Source organism: Lepidochelys kempii, chromosome 1, assembly GCF_965140265.1.
Source record: "Lepidochelys kempii isolate rLepKem1 chromosome 1, rLepKem1.hap2, whole genome shotgun sequence".
Taxonomy (NCBI): domain Eukaryota; kingdom Metazoa; phylum Chordata; order Testudines; family Cheloniidae; genus Lepidochelys; species Lepidochelys kempii.
In genome coordinates, this window is record NC_133256.1 from 7,951,082 (window position 1) to 7,973,467 (window position 22,386).

Here is a 22,386-nt window from a genome sequence, read left to right on the forward strand (position 1 = left end):
CCCCAACAAGGCTGGACCCAGGATTCCTGGGGAGCTCGACCCCCAACCCTGCTGTGGTCACCTAGGACAGGGGCTAGGGTGTCCCCACTCTGGGGTACTCTCTCTGCACTGGGCACTTCTCTGACCCACTGACCATTACACACAATTTAAAGCAAATGCAAGTTATTTAATCAACAATTAATTTTAAAAAGAATAAGGAAAAATGAGAGGTGAAAGGAAACACATCACCCCGCTCTGTGGCAGGGAACATCACAAACAGTGTCTCTGGAACGTCAGGGCTGTTCACAGTCTGCTCCTTGTAAGTCCCAGGCCTCCTCCTCTGGCCCTGGCTGCGCTGCAGGGATGCTGCGGGTTGGACTCTCGCTCTGGTGGTGGCCACACGCTCTCAGGCTCTCAGTGGTAGGACCCTTCTTCCCGGTGTCACCCCCGCCCTGTCGGGGTTACAATCCACGCCTGGCCTGCAGAGCCCCTTGGCTGAGGCGCCTCCCTGTGCTGGGCCCGCTGCCCAGGGTCCCCCTCGCTCTCCCCAGCTGCTCACCGCACCCAGCTCCGGGCTGCTCCAGCCCCAGCTCCACCACTCGGTCTCTGCACGGCTGCTGCTGCTCTGCCTCCAGCTCCCTGGGCTGCTGCTCTGGCCCCTCTGGCTCTGGTTGCTGCAGCTCTGCTCCCAGGACAGGTCTGCTCTGCAGGCTGCTTCTGTGACTCTGCCCCCAGCACTGACCTGCTTCCTGGACTGCTTTTCTGGCCCCTCTGGCTCTGGTTGCTGCAGTTCTCCTCCCAGGGCAAGTCTGCTCTCTCTGGATCTGGCCCAGCTCTGCTCCCCAGCTCAGCTCAGGCCCCTGCTTTCTCCTTAGCTCGGCCCCACTCTGTCTGATCCAGGCAATTCCAGCTCACACGGAGGACGGGACCTCCCTGGACTCCTGACTCCATGATTAGCCTGCCTGCCCTGTCATACAGGCTGACCTGGAGCATTGGCCTCTCCCCATTGTTCCTGGGGACTGTCAGTCTCAGGGTCCTGATTCCCCATCGACCCTTCCCCTTTGAGTACTGGGAACTAGCAACTAAAACACACCCACTGACTGTTAGTAAGGGGGCAACAGTCCCCTTACACTTGATTGCACCAAGTGCCGTTTGCTTGTACCGCGAATGGATTCCTTACAAACAGGAAGGTGTCTTTAACACTTTCAATTTCTTGGAGCCTCTGCTGGAAGTTTTCAAGAAGAGTTGATTCCATCTGATTCACATCTGCAGTGTCCAGACAGCTTAGCAGTATTGGGAAATGCAGCATCTCCCCAGTTCCCCAATCACTTTTGAAGAGTCTCAGTTTGTTTTCAAATGAAGTGATACTGCTGTGGAGATCCACTACATTGCGATTTTTGCCCCTGTAGCTTTAAGTTGAAATTGTTTAAGTGGCCTGTTAAATCAACAAGGAAGGCCAGAATGCTCATGCTTGTGGGATCCCTCAAAAATGCATGGAGCTCCTCTGCCTTTTCCCCTGAAATATTATGTGGATATTCTTCCACATGAACTCTAATTTCCCACAGCCGCCTTAGTACGTGCCCTGCGCTCAGCCAGCGGCTGCCGGCAGGGCTGAAGGGATGCAGGGAGGAAGAGGAGAAGAGGGAGAGGCACAAGAGGCCTCGCCTTGTCCCAAGCGTAGAGGGAAGGGAAGAGGAGGGCTGCCACAAGCCACTGAACTCTTTCCTCTCTCCTGTCAAAAGGCTCCTGCTGAGGGCAGGGAGAGAGACAGGGCCGTCCCTCGGGGGGCGAGGGGCCCGGGACAAATCAGCTTCCCCGCTGGTCTCCTAATCGTACATCGGTCGGGACGCGGGACAAAAGGGCTAAATATCGGGATAATCCCGATTTTATCGAAGCGTGGGGCCCCCCTAAAGTGCGGGGCCAGGGGCGGTCGCCCCGATTCGCGCTACCCAAGGGATGGCTCTGGGCAGAGAGCGCCCCCTGCTTCCTGCAGCCGCCGATTGTCAGCAAGGGAAAAAACAGCCAATCAGACGGGGTTTCTCCAAGACAGACAGGAAATATGCAGCCTCAGCCGTTGGGGTGGGATTGTGGACATTTTAATTGCAGGGTCTGTGACCTGGGGGTGCCATTTTAGATTTTGATTGGGGTGGTGGGTAGCATTCCAGGGGGTACTTGGCTGTCAGCCCCAGGCAGCCGGGCTCCTGCTGTCACGGATTACATGCAGGTGCACAGGATTGGAGCTCGATAAATGTTTGGGAACGCCCCTGAGTCTCCTGCTGCACAGCGTGGCTCAGGCCTGGTGTCCCAGCGGGCCTCAGGCAGGGCTGAAGCCCCGAGTCCCAGAGCTGCCTCCAGCAAGGGGCCAAAGCCCCGAGTCCCGGTGGGGCTGAAGCCCCAAGTCCCTGCATGCCTCGGGCACGGCTGCATCCCCGAGTCCCAGCGGGGCTGAGGCTTGGAGTCCCAGAGCACCTCCAGTGGGGCTTCAGCCCTGCGGGAAGTGCGCCCGGACTCTGGGCTTCAGCCCCACGAGGAATTGGAGCTTCAGCCCCGTAGGAAGCACCTCAGGACTGAAGTACCCACCTGCAGGGCTGAAGCCCGGAGCCTCCATGAGCCCTGTGGTCTGCTGAAAAGGCTCTTGTGGTCTGGATTTGGACCACGGGCTGCCTATTGATAAACCCGGAGTAAGGGTCTGAAGCATGCAGACTCAGACCCTTTGAAATAAAATCCTGGAGCATCTGTGGCCATGAAAGATCTACTTTCACAAGCAGATGGGGTGCTAGCCAGCACACAGGGGGTTAAGTTCCAGTTCTGTACATCTAACTGCGTTATTGCAATTATTATTATCTATTTGTATTACTGTAACGCCTAGGAGCCCCTGCCCTGTCCAAGACCCCATGGCACCAGGTGCTGCACAAACCCAGAATAAAAAGACAGTCCTAAAGAGCTTACAATTAAGGTGTAAGACTGGGGACCACAGATGGATACAGAGAGATGGAGAACACAAGGGAACAATAGCCAATATTGGTCACCACGGTTGGCTGTGGTCTCTTGACCAGCATCAAGTTTTCTGTCGACGTCCCGGCAAAGGAGAGTTGTAAGGAGAGATCTGAAGGAACGTAATGAGTCAGTTGTGTGGCTCTTTATGGGGAGTCCCTGCCAAGCATGAGGGGCAGCAAGAGTGAGAGCGGCAAGGTGTGTATTTGAAAACGTAACCCGTGGGCAGTGGAGGCTGACATCAGGAGCGGACCTTTCCATGCTGAATGAGAGAAGCAGGGTGGGAATAGGCTGTAAAAGGGCCTTGACAGCAAAGACCAGCGACTTACGTTTGATACGCTAGAGACACGGAAGCCTGTGGAGGGATGCAAAGTGATAGGCTAGGAATAGGAACTTTGCAGCAGCCTTCTGACTGGATAGAAGCAGGGCAAGAGTGCATTTGTCAAGGCCAGAGAGAAGGACGCTGAAGTGATTAAGACGCAGGATGATGAGAGCCAGGATGAGGGCTTTAGCTGCATGGATGGAAAGGAAAGGCCGTATCTTAGAAAGAAGATTTTGACTTAGGCAGGAAGTGAGGACCTAGGTGCAAGTCGCAGATGACGCCCAGGTTACAGATTTGAGTGAGAAGGATGGGATGGTGTAGTCCGCAGTTCTAGAGAAAGAAAGTAGCAGGGAGGGATTGGGGAGGAGGGGAAAGAGTCAGAGCTCTGTTTTGGACAGGTTGAGTGTGATCTGGTGGCTAGCCATCCATGAGGAGACATTAGAGAAATGGGTCAAGATTGTCGTTTGGACAGAAGCAGATGGCTCTGGAGTTGAGAGGTAGATCTGAGTCGTCGGCACGGAGACGGTGATTGAATTTGGTTTTGTGGATAAGTGACCCCTGCAGGTTCAGTGGCTGGATTAATCCTGCTCACCACTTGAATTGAACAGTTGTGTAGAGGTATTGTTAAGCAGCTGCCGTATTCTGCCCCAGAGGTGGCTGTATTTCAGTGGTGGGCGATGTGATCCTGCTTGTTGTTTACATGGCAGTTTGTTTGTAAAGCCGGGGGGATCATTTGGAACGGAATGGGAGCTGTTGGTGATGTATTTGCATGTCGTGTCTATCTCAAGCTGTAGGGACTGTGTTTAGGTAAAGTAAGTCATGTGTTTAATATTTTAAAAAACCCATCCACAAACCAATAGGTGACTAATAAACTGTGAGCCTCCGCCGGGTCCCGCTGCTCATATGTAGCATGCCTTCTCCCCTCCCTTCATTGGCGAGCTCTCCGGGACAGGGTCTGTGTCTCCTTCAGGGATATGCCTAGGACATGCTGAGTGCTAATTCAATCTGAAAATGATAGTCACAGTTACTGCAGGTGGACATGGCTGTGTCACAGATCCTTGCAAGTCCCCCTCGTGGCTATTCACTAGGCCTGCTGTCAGGGGAATCCAAGCCTGTTTCCCTGGATCCGCCAGATATTGTGAGCCCCTGGCCTGAACAGAGTCCAGCCACTGCCTCAACTGTGGAGGCCCCAGGCGCACTCATGTGGTGCAGACCTTCCATCTGGCACCCTCTTTTCAGAGCTAGAGTCCCCAGTCTAGCTGTCTAGCCCCTGGGCGCAGTGGTGACCTCTCAGGCTCCCCCTGTATGTGAACACACCCCTCTCCCAGAACTCCATCCCAAAGGTGTGAATCTTCTGGTTGCAGCTTAACTCTCGCTGTTAGGTGGTGGATGGTCTCGAGAAAAATGACCCTGCCCCGAGAAAAACAGCTTCTTCCCTTTTAAAGACCTTTCAGCCCCGTGTCAGGTGACACCCGTGCCATCTTCCCCACATGCGCACAAACTTCTGCCAGGTGACTTTGTTGCCAGGACACTATTCGGGGCTTATTCCTTCACCCACTTACTTCCCTGGTCCTTCTCGCATGAACAGAGAGCAACAATACCCAAAGTCCAAAGATGCAAACAATTCAATGTTTATTGGGCTGAACTTCCAGCAAGCTTGATTCCAATTTCCTTCCTTTGTGTCCCCCTTCCAAGCTCTGACACCACAGAGCCTTACACCTGTGTCCCTGTTCCCATTCCTGCCCTTAGCCAAACATGATTCCAATTTCCTTACCCCCATTCCCTGTTCCCATTTCCGCCACCCACCCACCCACTTCCTGATTGACTGCAGACTATATAGTAAAACTTGAGTTCTGCTTAGCTATACCTTAACCAATAATTTTCCTGAAATTTAACTAACCAATCCTAACATATTGTAACATGATTATGTAACCAATTATATCCCACCACCTTAGTTAGTTTACACCCAGCAAAATTAATTATACCGCAGACAGGAACAATCACAGAACCAGACAGAGATTGTACAGACAAACAATAGCAAAGTGGGAACTATAATGACAAAACAAAACAGAAGTGAGGATTTCACATCCCAGCTATTGATAAGTGAGTTCTTGCCAGACAGGATGCTATCAAACTACGTTTCCTTTTACATCTTCTAGGCACTTCCCTTTCTCTGGAGGCGATACACATTATCAGGACAGGATTGTATTCCTAACAGCCCAATAGCACCTTCTTTCGATGTGACTAGTTTGGGATGTGAGGAGGTGACCGGTCGCTTCCCAGCTTATGGCTGCCTCTGTTGCTTAGCCAGAGATCTCAGCCTTAGAACAGGGCCTCAGACTGTCACAGTAAGAGAAGGCCCTTACACCAGCAGACCGTGATTTTGATTCTTTCTTTTATACCTCTAACTGGCCAAGTGATAAGAATACACCTAAATTCTTAGAGTATCAGCCTTTACAGACAGATCTGAATATCTATATCCTAACGGGTGCCCTCTCCCCTGAGCAACCAGTTCCCCTGGGCAGAAACTGGTCTATTGGCTTGAGCGATGACATTTCAATGGAAGAGCGTGTAACTTCAAGGGCCAGTCTTTGGAATCTCAACCCCGCATGGAGGCAAACAAGCCGCAGAGAGCGAGCGCGAAAGGCTGCGCGTTCAGATTGGGGCTTGCAGCCTGGCCTGTCTGCCCCGAGTGTACGAATTCTGTGTAAGGTTATGAATTGTACAGACACATTCCCAAATCTCTGCAGGCTGGCAGGAGTGTCGATCCACGTAATGGCTTTGCTCTCTGAAATTTGCTTCCCCACCTGCCCCTGAGGCAGTAGGTGGTGATTTTAATATATTTTGCTTGTCAGACATTGGACAAAGTGGTGCTGTCCGTGGACCCTGGCTGCGGGGATGGGTCCATTCGCTGTAACAGATCCAGGTAAGGGAAATAAGGACCTTCTGGGTTACGTACTTGCTTAGCTGATGGCTCAGCCTTGCTATCTGCTCTTTTATCCCGAGGGCCAGAAGGCCCCAACCCTGGAATTACCCCTCTAAGGCAGTGGTTCTCAACCAGGGGTACTCGTACCCCGGGTGTACGCAGGGGTCTTCCAGGGGGCACATCAACTCATCTAGAGATTCGCCTAGTTTTACAACAGGCTAAACTAGCACTAGCAAACGTAAAATTTCCTACAGACAATGACTTGTTTATGCTGCTCTGTGGACTGTACACTGAGATGGAAGTACAATATTTACATTCCAGTTGATTTATTTAATAATTATATGAACGTAAGCAATTGTTCAGGAATAGTGGGATGTGGCACTTTTGTATTTCTATGTCTGATTTTGTAAGCAAGTCGTTTTTAAGTGAAGTGAAACTTGGGGCGGGGAGGGGGGTAGGCGAGACAAATCAGACTCCTGAAAGGGGTACAGTTGTCTGGAAAGGCTGAGAGCCGCTGCTATAAGGGACTGGAAACTGTGAGGCTCCCCCGTGCATTGTTCCATCCAGGGTTCACGGGATTAGAGATACTGCCTCCAAAATCAGTGGATCACCTTTGACCCATAGAGGCAGGGCTCTGTTGGTGCCTCCCCCTCCCTTGCCCTGTGTGCTGGGGCTTTGTGGGTGGGTATCTGCAAATTTCAGCCTATGCAGAGGAGAGACAGATGTATGCACACACTGATGCAGAGCGTCTGAGAACTTTCACTTCGCTGTGAACCGCAGTGGGGATCTGAGCCAAGCTTCAAGCCGGTACGGGAGAGGAACAGGGCAGGAAACCCGCAGAGGAGTGTGGGAGGGGGGTTGCCCTCTCCTGGGTAGGGAGCTCAGCCGCTGCCCAAGTTGGTGGAGGAACACACTTGCAAAGGAGAGGTGACACGGGGTCTGAACTTGTCTGGGGCAGATGGAGGTGAATGCCTGCGCTGGGAGGTTTGTATTCACCCGTACTCAGCACTGCTCCTGTTGGAAGCTCCAGCTGCTGTCTGTTCCTTAGCTTTTCACTCTCAGAAACGCAGCCCTTTCCCCCAGAAACGGCCTGTTGCAGTCTCCCAGCATGCACCACCAGTGCCAGCTAGCTCCTCTCCGCTGGTTTCTGACCCCTGTTGTAAACCAGCCCCTGCTGATCCACCAGGGGCTTGGGAAAAGAGCCAGCAGAGATACCCACTTGCCAGAGCTCAAAGGCAGCAGTGTGAGGCAGGAGAGGAATGTAGGGGGTGAAGGTTATGTGCCTGGGGGCACTCTTAGCTGCAAGGTCTGCAGCAGCAGAATAATAATACCTGGCGCTTTTCATCCATCGAGCTCACTTTACCCAGCAGGACGGTATCGTTACCCCATGGTACAGATGGGGAAACTGAGGCACAGAGCAGGGCTGTGACTTGCCCAAGGTTGCCCAGCTGGTCAGTGGCCAAGGGGGGCATAGAGCTCAGGTCACTGGAGTGCCAGGGTCAGGTGTCCTTTGGAGGAGGAGAGGATCAGTAGCTGGGAGCAGATTGAACTTTGGGCGAGGGAGGAGGAGACTTGTCCTCAGGGACACGAAGTGTCATGTACAGGACCTGTCCGTAACTGACAGCCCTGGTGTGGCAAGTCCGCTCATCACATGCGGGGTTCCCACCACTGGAGAAAGAGAGGAAGAACATGTATTGCTGTCAAGCTCGCCTACGCTGAGGAGATGATGCCCATCCCCCAGCCGTGTGATGAACTGTAAGCCCTTTTTTCTCTAAGCCAGGGGAGGCCTCATTCCTAGAGCTCCTGGGATCTGTTGGCGAAAGAAGCCAGGAAAAGCTGCCCTCGGCTTGCAGCAATCCTCCCGGTGGCAGAGTAGCCGGCCCACAAAGGTGTTCTCCGGCTGACACAGCTCGACTCACGAGGCTTCTGCTTTGCATAGGGAGGCTAAAGCACAAAAAGGGGAAAAGAGAAACATTTTGCTCCCTGAGATCACAGCAGGCTTTGTCACACCACCGTGACCGCCGCTGAGATCGGATGTCATTGCATCTTGTCCCTGTGGCGCAAGATGCTGCCACCCTCCAGTTGAGGAAGTCTCCCACCATCGAGAGTCCTTATGGGAAAATCAGCCTGTGGTGGGCACCATGGCTGCAGGAGGGGCAGGGCCGTCTGTGACTCACTGCAGAGAAAAGGACACAAAACATGACAGTGGCGCTAGGATGAGCCCTTTGGTCTGGTGCTGAGAGTGTCTGATGTCTCAAGGGCAGGGGAAGCAGCAGTACCTAGTGAGAAAGTGTATCATGGCTTGAATGACTCGGAGGGAATTTTTAAACATGATTCAGATCTGTGGTTCTTTCTCAAAAGCTGGTTCCTATAAGCAGCATGAAGAGTTGAAAACTGCCATTGAACTGTAAAGATTTACCAACAGGGTAAATCTTTGGTGTCCAAGAGAAAAAAAGTAATTCCTCGGAGCCTTGGCATTGTTACACCGGATTACATTAATGACCTGCCTGGTCCAGTATCTGAGAGTGGCCAGTTCCCTCCCAACACCTGTTGGTGAGCAGTTGCCTTACACCTCAGAGCATGAGGTTTTATAACCCTTATAAAATGTTATCCAAGCAGGCAAAACTCTGGTGGTTGTTCATGTTAATGTCTAATCCTTGTTTTGAATCCTGCTAACTTCTTGGCTTCAGAATATCTTGTTGCAATGAGTTCCACAGGCTAATTATACATTGTGTTTAAAAGAGTATTTCCTTTGATCCGTTTTAACTTTACCTTTTAATTTCGCTGGATGTAGCTTTGTTCTTGTGTTGTGAAGAAAGGTGAGCAGGCGCACTTAACAGGCAGCCTGCAGCCCTTGTCATTTCTGTGTACGTCTTTCATGTCCCCTTTTAGCCATCTCCTCTCTAAACACGTACTCTGAGCAGAGGGGGATAACTGTAGTTATTTCAGACACCACCATATGGTAACAGTTGGCATATGTTAAATCACTGTATATATATTGTCATCCAAACATGGGCTCATGCTGGACTGGAAGCCTCGGTACTATCAGTGTGTGGAAACTTTGAATTGTCTCTGTTTGTGGAGTTAGTATATACTATCCTATCTGGTTAAAGGGACACGTGGGCTGTTTTCCCTAGAGGAGGCACTATCTAAACACTACCCCTGTCAACTCTGACTGTCCTGGGGCTAGAATATTGTATTGAAACTGTCTGGTACTCTGTCATTGGTGTAGTGAGTTATTTTGGTCAGTAATAAATCTGTACATTTATACAGACCCTGTATCGGAGGATCTCGGAGCATTTTATAAACACTAATATTCACAGCACTCCTGTGAGGCAAGTCTGTTTGACTATGCCTGCTTTACAGATGGGGAAACTGAGGCACAGAGTGGCCTGTTCACCATCAGAGCCAGGAGTAGAATTTAGGAGTCCTGATTCCCTGTTCTGCGGGCTGAGCACTACATCACTCTTCCTTTATCTTGCAAATACCACATCCCCTTTTCCTTGGTACATTTGCCACTGCTGGGCCTTTGTCTGCTTGACACCCGCTATCCTTTCCAGACAAAGGAGAGCACGTCAGCCATAGGGAGAGACAAAACTACCGATAACTGAGACCAGAGGCTTGGAGCCAGAGGAGGAATAGTCTGACTGGAATGAGAGACCTTTAGAAGGACACAGCAGAGCTGTCTGAGACAGCTTCCTGAGGAAGATTTGGTGCAGTGCTCAACTCAGAGGAAGGGTCTGGAAGGAGCCAAGGAGGAGGCAGGTGGAGTGAGACATGATGGGGGCTGCTCTCCCGCTGCCCATGGCCTCTGCGAGGTTCTGAGCAGCACCCCCAGAGAGTGGGCGTGGTCAGTTATTACTGTTCAAGGTATTTCTGGCGCTAAAAGTAAATTTTATATTGGAAAAAAATAAGGAGTCAGGCCCTGAAAATCATGAAATTTGACTTAAAAAACCCTGGGATTTGTAGAGAAAGAAAGAATGAAATGTGGGCTCTTTTCTCAGACTTCGCGGGTCGCATGTTCAGGCTTCACTCTGCGACCATGAGGCCTGGAAACTTCCTTTTAAGAAAAAGGAAAAGAAACCTGAGCTTTCCCTGGAATGATGTGACTCCTGGAGCTGGGGCTGTCAGAAAAACGCTCGACTTTGTGAGCCTGGAGGTAGAACTGCAGGAGCTGGCATCGTTGTGTGGAGGTGCGAATGCAGGGAGAAGTGCTTACACCCAGTGCCCTGCTACCTGCATTAACAGATACACCCCCTGGACACAGCAAATAAGCTCTGGAATACGTCAGGGCCTTGGGCCAGATTCTTAGCTGGTGTAAATTAGCATAGGTCCACTAGTTTCACTGGAGCGGGGATGATCTACAGTAGCTGAAGATCTGGCCCTTTCTGGATAAAGCTCATGAGGGGAGTGTGTCAGTGGTATGTCCCCTACATCAGTGCCTTGGTGTAAAAACAGAATGATGCCAGGCAGGACAAGATGTTCCCGTATCGTTTCTGTTCTCGCCTGGAGCCCCTCAGGCGTAGGTGTGAGAGAGGCGTGCGCGTGCTCCAGGCCATATGTACTTTTTAGCCATCAAGTGCGTCTGTTAGCGATGATGATTTCTGTTGTACCATGTAGACTGAGGTCGCCAAACACGACTCCCACCTCTGTGGGAGGATAACAACTTTCCATTGCTGCCGGTGACCTAGATGCAATAGGTTCTGTAGCTCATTCCCAACAGCCAATGTGCCACAGATCTTTTACAGTGAAGGTGATTAACCACTGGAATAAAATACTCAGGGGCAGGGTGGATTCCCCATCTCTGGAGATCTTCTGATTAAGACTGGTTGCCTTTGTGGAAGACAGGCTTTAATTAAACACAGGTTTGCTTTGGTCAAACACAAGTTATTGGACTCAATACAGAGGTAACAAGGTGAAATTCTCCAGCCTGTGTCAGACTGGAGCAGGGTTTCGCAGCCTATGGTTTGGGACCCAAAACTGGGTCACCAAAATGTTTTAAAGGGTGAAGTGGCGGCTCCTGCCCATGGGACTGGCTGGGCTCACCTCCCTGCTCCAGGCACTGTGACCTCTGGGGTCCCAGCACCACTCACTTTTGGCCCAGCTGTCATGATGACGGGAGTCCAGATAGACCAAATGTGAGTGGGTGGCCCAGGAGCCAGGTCATATCTCCACTCACAAAGATTTGGTCCAGTCGGGGGGCAGGGCCAAACCTGAGCCGTGCTGCAACCTCAGAGGTTGTAATGCTTGGAGCGGAGAGCCAAGCCCAGCCAGCCCCTCAGCACAGGAGCTGCGGGAGCCGCCACCGTGGGGTGAGTGCTGGGCAGGACCCAACCCCTGCAAGGCGCAGGATCCGACCGAAACCGCCCCAGGGCTGCGCCGTATCCAGGGCTGGCAAGCGGGGCAGCGGCCCAGGGTGAAAAGCCGCGGGCCACCCAGCCTGTCTGGGTTCAGGGGAGAAGCAACCAACAAATCTGGGGAGGGGGTCATGACACCGCATGTCCCCCTCCACGCGTCGCCTCTGGTAGGGGGCGTAAATATGCTTGTGTGCCCTAGGTGCTAAAGTGCCTAGTTCCGGCTCCACCCCCAGACTGTTTACTGGGTCGCGACAGACCGTAAACGTTTACAAAGGGGTCCTGAGCCCACAAAGGTTGAGAACCGCTGGTCTAGATGATCTAATGGGCCCTTTGGTCCTGAAACACTCTGAATCTGTCAATCTCCCCAGTAGTCTTTGAAAAGTAGCTGATAGTCAAGCTCTGAGGGTGGTAGGGCCTTGGACTGGGACTTGTAAAATCAGTATGAGTGAAACTGTGGCCCCTTGAAGTGAATAGGGAGTTTTGCTGTTGACTTCAATGGAGTTAAGATTTCATCTCCTCCATAAACAGCCCCTGGAGTTTATCCCTTGATAAACTTGCTAAGCCAATCCCTCCTTGCTCCCTCTGGTGGTAGAACACCCTCCTGCTGCTTGCTAAGTCCAGCAGCAACCTTCGGGGCAAACTGGGTGCAAGATCCCGGCGGCTCGCTTCGGGCTGCAAGATAGTGAAAGCACCAGCCATTGGGTAACTTCATTGTCTCCTTTTTCTGGGCTGCAGGAATCTCTGTGACTCTTGAATGGGTTGTTTTCTGGCCTCTCTAGAAGCTGGATAGTGATAGGTATCGATCTGGTGCATAGCAGGAGAATAATCCATCAACTGCTAATCAGTATAAATAATATCACAGGACTCAATGGATCTTTTAGGCCTCCTCCTCTTTTCAAAGTTACACACAGGAGGTAGCTTTGAGCCCTCATTGGGATTAAACTGGATCCTTTGCTGAATGAACCTCAGCCAAATCCAACAGCAGATTCATCTTGTTTCCTCCTTTGGCTTGTCAAGTTGGAAAAAAAATGGTGTGATCTATTTGAAAAGCCTTTGCAAATCAAAATCTGTTGGCTGGTTTAGTGCATGTGTTTACATATAGCTCTAATAGCTGGCCACACGGAGGATAAGAACCGGCTACTTCTCACAGCTGATGGAGTCACTCTGTTAGCTCTATTATTAGGGGCTTTGGTGTCCACACTCCTAGGTTCAAACCCCGCTGATGGATGTATTTGTCTGTATACATGTGATTTGTTGCACAAGCAGACGATAGCCTTAGGACAGGGGCTCTGAGTTTGAGATGCCAGTGGAGCTGTCCCTTGGTGCTATGTTTATACGCTTGCCTTGCAAGTTGGTTATTGAGCCGAGCTTGGGACTTATTTTTTCCACTGGAAAAGTAATCCGCACCCTGCATTCATTGTGCTTGGTCTTCTCACAGCAATGCTCACCCCTGCATGGCAATCCATTCCTTTCCCACAAGCAGATTAAGATGATTCCCTTTCCCTGACCCTAAAAAGAAAAGGAGGACTTGTGGCACCTTAGAGACTAACCAATTTATTTGAGCATGAGCTTTCGTGAGCTACAGCTCACTTCATCGGATGCATTCAGTGGAAAATACAGTGAGGAGATTTATATACACACAGAACATGAAAAAATGTGTGTTATCATACACACTGTAAGGAGAGGTTTCAGAGTAGCAGCCGTGTTAGTCTGTATTCGCAAAAAGAAAAGGAGGACTTGTGGCACCTTAGAGACTAACCAATTTATTTGAGCATGAGCTTTCGTGAGCTACAGCCCACTTCATCGGATGCATACCGTGGAAACTGCAGCAGACTTTATATATACACAGAGAATATGAAACAATACCTCCTCCCACCCCACTGTCCTGCTGGTAATAGCTTATCTAAAGTGATCATCAGGTTGGGCCATTTCCAGCACAAATCCAGGTTTTCTCACCCTCCGCCCCCCCCCCCCCCCCACAAATTCACTCTCCTGCTGGTGATAGCCCATCCAAAGTGACAACTCTTTACACAATGTGCATGATAATCAAGTTGGGCCATTTCCTGCACAAATCCAGGTTTTCTCACATCCCCCCCACCCCCATACACACACAAACTCACTCTCCTGCTGGTAATAGCTCATCCAAACTGACCACTCTCCAAGTTTAAATCCAAGTTAAACCAGAACATCTGGGGGGGGGGGGGGTAGGAAAAAACAAGAGGAAATAGGCTACCTTGCATAATGACTTAGCCACTTCCAGTCTCTATTTAAGCCTAAATTAATAGTATCCAATTTGCAAATGAATTCCAATTCAGCAGTTTCTCACTGGAGTCTGGATTTGAAGTTTTTTTGTTTTAAGATAGCGACCTTCATGTCTGTGATTGCGTGACCAGAGAGATTGAAGTGTTCTCCGACTGGTTTATGAATGTTATAATTCTTGACATCTGATTTGTGTCCATTTATTCTTTTACGTAGAGACTATAAATGGACACAAATCTTAAATAGAGACTGGGAGTGGCTAAGTCATTATGCAAGGTAGCCTATTTCCTCTTGTTTTTTCCTACCCCCCCCCCCAGATGTTCTGGTTTAACTTGGATTTAAACTTGGAGAGTGGTCAGTTTGGATGAGCTATTACCAGCAGGAGAGTGAGTTTGTGTGTGTATGGGGGTGGGGGGATGTGAGAAAACCTGGATTTGTGCAGGAAATAGCCCAACTTGATTATCATGCACATTGTGTAAAGAGTTGTCACTTTGGATGGGCTATCACCAGCAGGAGAGTGAATTTGTGTGGGGGGGTGGAGGGTGAGAAAACCTGGATTTGTGCTGGAAATGGCCCAACCTGATGATCACTTTAGATAAGCTATTACCAGCAGGACAGTGGGGTAGGAGGAGGTATTGTTTCATATTCTCTGTGTATATATAAAGTCTGCTGCAGTTTCCACGGTATGCATCCGATGAAGTGAGCTGTAGCTCACGAAAGCTCATGCTCAAATAAATTGGTTAGTCTCTAAGGTGCCACAAGTACTCCTTTTCTTTTTACTGTAAGGAGAGTGATCACTTAAGATGAGCTATTACCAGCAGGAGAGTGGGGGGGGGGGGGAGGAAAACCTTTTGTAGTGATAATCAAGATGGGCCATTTCCACCAGTTAACAAGAACGTGTGAGGAAGGGGGGCGGGGGGATAAACATGGGGAAATAGTTTTACTTTGTGTAATGACTCCTCCCTAACCCTGCTGCTGTGATCTCCAGATGGCCTACATGCCGGTGGGTCAAATCTGCTGCATACCTCCCCTTCTGCTAGATGTATACCAGGTGTGTGATGATTGTCCATAGCGAACTGCACTGATTTGCCACTTCTGTCTTCCAGACCTTTCTAGTCTAGCTGCATTAATTACAAGGCGAAATGGTTCCTGGTTGTTTAGTGCCATTGTGTGACGAAGGGTGGATTCCCCTGAGGCCAGCAGTTCTGGCAAAGCTTTCCTGGCCTAATAAGAAAGCCTGATGTACCCTTAAAAGTTTGGTTGACATAGTTACGGTACACAGGACTGTGAAAAATTCACACCTCTCAGCGACGTGGCTATGGCGACCTCACTCTGGTGTAGACGTGGGTAGCTCAACGGAAGAGTTCGTCCATCTACCTAGTTACCGCCGCTCGGAGAGCTGGAGTGCTGGCACGGATAGAAAAACCCCTTCCGTAGCTGGAAGAAGCCACGTGTCTCTGCTGCGGTGCGACCGTGGCACAGTGGCAGTGCCGGAAATGTAGACGTGGCCTACCAACAGTTGAGTCAATGGTTTAAGAGAGTTGAGTTCCTCGAATAAACAGGGAGTTTGGATGTGCCCCCCATCCAGCTTCTGTATTGCATCCCACACGCAAATGCAATTAAGTTAGAATCCAAGTCGTTCAACTGCGTTTCCTAACCGTGGAACTGCCAGGAGTCCCATGGACTGTCCAGCTAAACCACGTCTGTGAGGCTCTGCAGTAACACTTCAAAATCAAAGTCTCTCTGTTTTTGGCCAAAATAGTTTGGTTTTAGGAATTCTTTTGGGTGGAAAAACTGGGCTTTTCCATGGGAAGCTGTCACTTTTCACAAAAGAAATAAAAAAATCATTGAGTCGAGAACCCAATTTTCCATCAAAACCCTGATGTTCCTGGAAAATTTTCAATCCACCCTAAATGGAATCCTATGATGATGAACAAGCCAAACAACAATGGTTTGTATTTTGAATTCTCCACCCTGACCTAGCAATGACGCTGCGCTGGGGCTTTTCCTTGCTGTGTAGCCTGCAGGGACATTTCAAATTGGTATCTGTTGAGACTCAGGGTGAACTGCAAACAAAATGGGGCAGACAAACCCCCAAAACTGGTGGATATTCCAATACTCAGATTTATCAAACCAGCCCAAAACAGCCTCTGATTTACCTTATCTCACTGGTTACTCAGAAGCCCAAACTGTGCAGTTCCCTTCAAGGCAGTTCCCCAGCCTCAGGCCTCCCTCCAGACACACATGTCAGATATGATGACGATTACTGAAAATCTTATCTCATCCTAGAAACGAAAAGGTTCTTCCAGCCCCAAAGGATCAGCCACACACCCAGGTCCAATTATAACTTAGATCTTACCCCAAATACACGCTTACAGCCAATTCTTATTAACTAAGATAAAATTTATTTTAAAAGAAAAGAGAGTTGGTTAAAAGATCAGTATACATACCGACTTGAATTCAATTCCTGAGGTTCAGATACATAGCAGAGATGAGTTTGTAGCTACCAAAAGTCCTTTTAGAAATAGGCCATAGGTTATAGTCCAATGTCCATATTCAGGGTGACTCCAGCCAGTGACTGGGGATCTCAATGCTCATGGGTTAGGGTTTCCCCTTCTTGAAACCCAGAGCAAATTTGAGATGAAGAAGGATCGTGTACCAGGGTTTTTATACATTTCCAGCAGCCTTTTGGCCTGAGAAAACAATCGGCTTAACTCCCAACATAATGGCAATTAGCACAGGGTAATTTTATCCATTAAATAGTTCAGATGCAGGTTACCACAACCTTCAGAGAGACATCTAGACAATAATACTGTTTCACTCAAGTGCCTTCCTAAATATTAATACTCCTTTTTTGATCTTTGAATTAAAGCCATAGCAATAGACAAGACTCGTTTGCTTACATCACAAGACCTGAGCAAATATCTACCCTTCCATCGCTAACAATGCCAGCTTGCATTTCAAAGCTCTGTTCATTTACATATCTTCCTAACCAGTCTTTAAAATTTGGCCATGGGTTTGGTCAGTCTGTGACTTAATTAAGAAAGGAGTACTTGTGGCACCTTAGAGACTAACCAATTTATTTGAGCATAAGCTTTCGTGAGCTACAGCTCACTTCATCGGCATCCGATGAAGTGAGCTGTAGCTCACGAAAGCTTATGCTCAAATAAATTGGTTAGTCTCTAAGGTGCCACAAGTCCTCCTTTTCTTTTTGCGAATACAGACTAACACGGCTGTTACTCTGAAACCTGAGTTAATTAACTCCTTCTGGCCCTGTCACCTCTCAAGGAGAGGTTATATTACACTCATAATGTCACCGGCACCCAAACAAAACAAGGAGAGACATCTTACAAATCTGTCAGAATGCTGCAACGAAGGCTCCAGGGAGAGTGTAAAGTACCTGGGGAGTCAAAGACTGTCCTGCTTGGAAAAGTCCCCCCTTTGAGATTGATTTCTTTAATTTAATTAGGTGATTTGAACCCTGCTCCATATAGTCTTAAGTATTAGGGTGGGAGGAATAGCTCAGTGGTTTGAGCATTGACCTGCTAAAATCCGGGTTGTGAGTTCAATCCTTGAGGGGCCCATTTAGGGATCTGGGGCAAAAATTGGGGATTGGTCCTGCTTTGAGCAGGGGGTTGCACTAGATGACCTCCTGAGGTCCCTTCCAACCCTGATGTTCTATGATCTCCACCACAGTGTTTGTCTCAGACATCCCAAAACTTCCAGATCTTACTGTTTTCCTGTGCGCGTGAAAGGACTCCTGGCTCTGCATGACTGATTAACACCAGGCTGTATTTTGCATAGGTCTCTGACTGCGGCGTAGCCAGTGGCAACATTAGCCAGTTCACAGTGATCCTGTACCTTTGGTATAAGGACATTTCCCTTTGGTGTCCCTCCTGTTTGTCCAAGTCTTTCCCAGTTCTCTGGCTGCTCCAGGGCTGCTCCCAGACTTCTCTAACCCAGGTGAGAAGGGACTTTGGAGCCCTCCCTGCAGCGGGCTCTGTGAAGATAGAAATACAGACATACTCATACTCTGTTCCCGCTGAAGAGCATGAATTCTGCTCTTTTTGGTTTAATTAGATGCAGCCCTGCTGTGTACTCTGCCCTCTTCCACCTCACAAGGAGTGTTAGGGTCTCTAGCTGGGAGTGTTACGCCCTTTGGGAGGCTGAGTGGGGGAGTGATGTTGAAATCATCTTGTGCTTTCCTTCATTCGGCTGGTTCTTCTTTGGTACAATCTGTAGTCTCCAGGGCGCTGGTGGAAACATGGAGTCACTCCACTCCACGGTGTAACTGAGGGTGGTCTCTGGTCCCGATTGCTTGCCTTCGCTATGGAGCATGTGTAGCTGTGCAAGCTAAGGTGGTCAGTGTGATCGAGTCTCATGCTTTGGAGAATGAGATCTTGGCCTATGCGGGAGTCGGGTGAGAACATGTCCTCTCCTGAGGCAGGAGGGTGAGGCCGTTTCAGTTTTCTTGCCTTTCTCAGAACCCATCGCAGCAGGGTGGATTACAGTTTGGATGGAGCAAGAATCTAAGCCAGGATGGCAAATCCCATGTAACAGCGTGCTCACGTCCCGCCAGCTGGCTTGTTGGCTGAGAGAACGTGGTGCCTGGATTCTCTTCTTGCTCAGTGTTAAGCTGATTGACCTCCACTGATTGAGTGACGTTGGTAAGAGGGGAAGATCAGCCTCCACCACTCTAACCTCTTCCCTTTTCGTCAGCTCCAGGAGCGAGCTGTCTAAGGGAACTATTTCTCTCTGCACAGGTGCTGAGGGTCAGGGTGGATATTCTATTAACCACCAACCTCAGACAGCTCAACCTGAGAGTGTCATTCCAGTCCTTGAGAAACTCCCCTATTAGTTCCCCTATCTAAGGGAGGATAAGAAAGTTACCTGCACTTCCTTCCTTCTTCCCTTCCACATGCTCTTTCTTGCAGCGTGTCGGAGGTGTGGTTCGGATGCTTGAGCTTTGGTTTGAAATATTTTAACTCCCTGCAACTGCAGGTTAAAATCTTAGCATGGTCAGCTCAGACCATCTTCCTTCTGAGACGGTTAATCTGTGTGTTAGAGCAGGAGGCAGCCTGAAGAACCTCAGGCCTGTCTGCTCTGTGGGGGCGTTAACCATGCCTTGTTACTCTTAAGAGCAGAGGTTTTGTCCCGGTATCCTTGGTTGGAATTTCCCTCTCCCTGTTTAGCAGTGTTGTGAGGCACCATTTGGCAGGCACCCCAGAGGTGGCTGCATTTCAGAGGTGCTGAGAACCCGTTAGAACAGACCACCTCCCAGCAGATTAAAGAATGGATTGTGGGTTACCTGATTCAGTTTAAACCGTTCCAACTTTGATTGCTTTTCACGAGGCATCAGCAGTGGCTAAAATACAAAGCAGGAGTCTTCTTGCGTTATACGGCAGCAACATGCTGGGCTCGCTAATGAATTCCATTCACCTCAGTCACCTCGTTAGCTAGCTGCTGTGCTCCGGACACTAATGAGTCTCCCACCACTCTGACATCATTAGCTGATGGCCCTTCTTCTTTGTATATGATCAGAAAACATAACTTCGCTTCTCCCTCTACACCTTATTTCCAGGCAATCTCATCCACAAGCACAAATTCAAAACCCGTTCCTCTGCTGTCCACTCACAGATCTACCTCTGTGCTCCACGCCTGACTCCTTCTGTCCAAACTAAAATCCTGGTCTGTCTCTCTGATGTCTCCTTGCTGTGTAGCCATCAGCTCAAGCAAAACATGGCTCAGACAGAGCTCTGGAACCTCCCTCCCCGCCCCAACCCCCACAAAAAAACCTTCCTGCTACCTACTTTCTCGAGTGCTATGGACACCACCACCTGGGCCTTGCACCTTTCTCTAGGTCCTCACCTCCTGGCGATGTCTAAATCTTGCAGCTAGAACGCTTATCTAGCCTCTCATCATTACTGCCACTTCCTTCTCCCTGGCCTTGACAAATACAACCGTGCCCTGCTTGGATCCATTCTTCCTAGGGTTGTCTTCCTAGGCTGCCGCTTTGACCGTATCACCCCTCTCTTTGCACCTCTCCCCTGGCTCCCCCCCGTCTCTATCGCAGCAAGGCTCTTCCTAGTGACTCCCCACCCTACCTAGCAGGTCCCCTTTGCTGTAGCTGTTGGGTGGTGCTTCCCCTCAGCCCATGAGGCAGCCTCCTCTGCCCATTGTTAAAATTTCAAGTAAGCCCCTTTCTGCTTTCTCCCCTGCTGCCCCTCACACAGAGACAACTGGTAACTCTGGATGGTGGGGAGCACAATTTAAAGGTTTGGGGGTGGGGGGGGGAGGAGGATGTGACCGCCCCATGCGTTGCCTCTGGCCCCTTTTCCACACCCGCTGCAAGCTGTCACCACCTTCCCCGCACTCCCCTCACAGCTCCTTCCCCACTTTCTTCTTCCATCGCCTCCCCGCTGCAGGCATGGGTTCCAGACACCGACAGCCAAGCAGGTGACTGCGGCTGCGGGCGAGGACGGGGTGGGACTCAGGGGGCATGGGACATGGGGGCATGGCAAGGGATGGGACTCTGGCGGAGCCGTGCTGCCAGCCAGTCTCTCTTCTCTGCTTTGGGCACCCCCTAGCGGGGCTCAGCGAGAGCTGTAGGTGCTGGTGCCTTTCCCAGGCACATCCCCCTTCACCGTGCTCAGCTCGACTCCCACCCTGGCAGAGATCTGGAGAGGCGTGTCACTCCATGTGACCCCCCCCCCCCACGTGTCGCCTCTGCCCTCATGCTTGGGAGGAGCGCCCTGTCTCCATTAGCAAAGCTCCCTCGCTGTCCTCCTTCAAATCCCTCCACAAAATTCTCCTTCGCCGTGATGCCTACGGAAAACGGGACAGTGGTCCGCAGGGATCCTAGAAATCCGTTTGCCACGGAAAAACCCGGAATTTGCGTTTTTACAGAGAATCTTTAGTTTTTTGCCGTTTGTGAAAAAATAAAAACATAGATTAACCATTCACTACATTTTACTGAAAGTACCGGTGTCACTTATTCAATGCTTGCAACCTCCGCCTTGGGTAGTTGATTTTTGAACACGCTTTAAATTGACATCGCTAAACATACTCCAACAAACTGCTTCCGGCATCGAGCAGTTACTCAGCGGGTTTGTGGTTTAATGCATCTCAGATTTCACTTTGGCCTCCAGACAGGAGTAAGCAAAGTTATGAAAAGGTGGTGGAAACTTTAAAAGTCCCCCCTAAAGACTGTGTCGCTGAGTTTTGCAAGGACAGATTTCACGTTGATGGTAATGGGCTGCTCCGTACTGTATGCAGCAAGGCAGCAGATTATGTTCAAAGGCAGGGAATTGTAGAACCCATGGAAAGTGCTAAACATAAACTAAATGATGAGAAACGAAGATGCGGCTGAAACAGAAGGACTGTTGACAACAGTAGAGGAACAATACACTGAGACAGGATCATTCTAGTTATTTTATTTTATTTTAATGATGGATGGCAGTGGTAGGCTTCCAACTTGTCTAAATGTTGTAAATATATCTACAAAACATTGTGTTCAACTGATACCTGTATAGATTGTGGCTAGGGAAACTAAGGCTCAGCGTTTCATTTTAATCATGGAAAAACACAGAATTTTATGGGTCTTTTTTTTTTTTTTTAATTAATCAGGGAAAACAAGGAGATCCCTGGTGGTCAGGCATGTGGTGTGCTGCGACTCCCTGCCCATCCTGTAGACTAACAGTGTCTCATTGTTTCCGCTCTCTGACTGGCTGTATCCATCTGTTGTCTCTTAGATTATAAGCTCTTGTGGGCAGAGACCATCTCTTAGTTCTAGTACAGCCCCTAGCACCGTGGTTCATGACTGGGGCACCAAGGTGCTACGAGAATACAAATAAAAAATAATAATATTGATAATTAATAAGAGATTTGGGGAGATTTCTCTGAACTGTGTGTGTGTGTCAAGGAACCATGCTAGCAGGGTAGCACCTTGAAGGATGGAAGATCTTTCTCTGGACGGGCTATCCCACAGCAAACAACATGATGAGGGTGTGACACTCGGTACCTTGGGGGAACACCCTGCACCCCCATGTTCATCCTTATGATTGTGTGGTATCCAGTGCAAAGTTTGTCATGTCGGGTGTCTTCGGAAGGCTCATGATACACTGAGCATTGTTGTCATAGTAATGTTATAGGTTGTAACTTCATGTATGTAGTTATGAGGCTGAAATTGTGTCCTCATGGCTTAAAACAAGCCCAGGCAAAACTCTCCAGGAGCAGAGGGGCAGTTCACACCTCATCAGGGCACATATGGAACAAACCCAGCCCAGCCTCACAGGAACAAAGGACAGTGGTCCAGGCAGCAGCAAAGGATCTGTTGGACTCTTGAGTGAGTCACTCCCCTTCGCTTGGTCAGTTTGGGACTACAATGAGGTAATGCTCACCTGACTCTGAAGGGGTGGGGGGAAAAGCCAGGAGGGAAGGAAGAACATGATAAAAGGGAGAGATGTTTGCCATGCTCTTCCACCTCCATCTACACGCACCACCACCAAGCCACTGAAGCGCTGATCAAAGGGGAGAGCCTGGCTGAAGAG

The 22,386-nt window shown here is 49.7% G+C and overlaps 1 protein-coding gene across 9 annotated transcripts in view; it reads left to right on the forward strand.

Moving 5' to 3' along the window:
- ARAP1 (ArfGAP with RhoGAP domain, ankyrin repeat and PH domain 1) overlaps window positions 1-22,386 on the forward strand; it is a 232,190-nt gene that overhangs the window by 75,705 nt on the left and 134,099 nt on the right. The window contains exon 1 of one of the 9 annotated variants that reach the window (XR_012157525.1): window positions 6,950-7,028. The exons of the other annotated variants lie outside the window; for them this stretch is intronic. The gene's annotated coding sequence lies outside the window, so the exon portion shown is untranslated. Of the gene's footprint in view, window positions 1-6,949; window positions 7,029-22,386 lie in introns of those variants that run through there. 9 annotated transcript variants of the gene reach the window in all.